The sequence below is a fragment of the Pelodiscus sinensis genome, unplaced genomic scaffold (genome assembly GCF_049634645.1).
Source record: "Pelodiscus sinensis isolate JC-2024 unplaced genomic scaffold, ASM4963464v1 ctg117, whole genome shotgun sequence".
Classification (NCBI taxonomy): Eukaryota; Metazoa; Chordata; order Testudines; family Trionychidae; genus Pelodiscus; species Pelodiscus sinensis.
Window position 1 is genome coordinate 4,703 of NW_027465911.1, and position 1,128 is coordinate 5,830.

The following is a 1,128-nucleotide window of genomic DNA, read 5'->3' on the forward strand; positions in this document are numbered from 1 at the left end:
AAAGGGCTACACAGCCCTTAGTTCGAACTAGCTAGTTCGAACTAGGCGTTAGTCCTCGTAAAATGAGGTTTACCTAGTTCGAACTAAGCGCACCGCCAGTTCGATTCAAATTCGAACTAGCGGAGCGCTAGTGTAGCACCTATTAAAGTTAGTTCGAACTAACGTCCGTTAGTTCGAACTAACTTTGTAGTGTAGACATACCCAGGATGGGTCCACAGGTTTTTCCGGCTCTTCGATCCCTGCACTGCTGCCTCTGGGATGAAGTGCTGAGCTGAGAACAAGATGGAGTCGGCCACATGGCCTTTTTATCCCTCCTTCCTGGCCTCTTCTTGGCTGCAGCAGGTCACCTGGCCCATGGCCTATCCCTGTGTCCCTGCTGGCAGCCCTCAGGTATGAGTCACCCTCATGCTTTAGGTGTGTCCTTGGCCCATTGAGAGCCATTGTCCCACAGGGCCTCGCTGATTAGCATGTCCACAGGCCGGGCTCTGCCCAATGCTCAACCACATGCAGGGAAATATCCAGTATCCACACAGATTACAGATTCCTAACTCCACACACAGACATTCTACAAACACATGACCAGTGTACACAGGATCAGCAGACAGTGAGCTCCTATTCAACACCCCACATGGCCCCTTTTATACCATTTCTGGGGCCAACACCCCCCCATGGGTGCAGCAGTGACCTGGCTGCTCCCCTCAACTTCAGAAACGTGACAGGGTTGCCTGGGCCCCTCGTCTCCTCTCTCCCCCGTCCAATGTCCCCCCCCCTTGCTGGGGTCAGCTGGGCCAGTCGCCGGGGTCTCCCCACTGCAGCCCCTGCTCTGGGCCGGGGTCACCAGGGCACCAGCCGACGGGCTCCGGTTCATGGAATCCTAGAACCATAGGGCTGGAAGAGACTCAGGAGTCGTCAAGTCCAGCCCCCTGCTCTAGGCAGGACCAATCCCAACTACATCAACCCGGCTGTTCTCTGCAACAGCAAACTCCCTCCCCCTTGTCACATTAACCAGTAACGTCCGGGCACTGAGCCCCCTGCGTGCAGCCCCCTGAACCCCCAAAACTCACTTCCTCACAGGCCTGCATTAGGACCCAGAGGGCACCCGGGCAGGAGCGGTAAGTTTCTATTTCT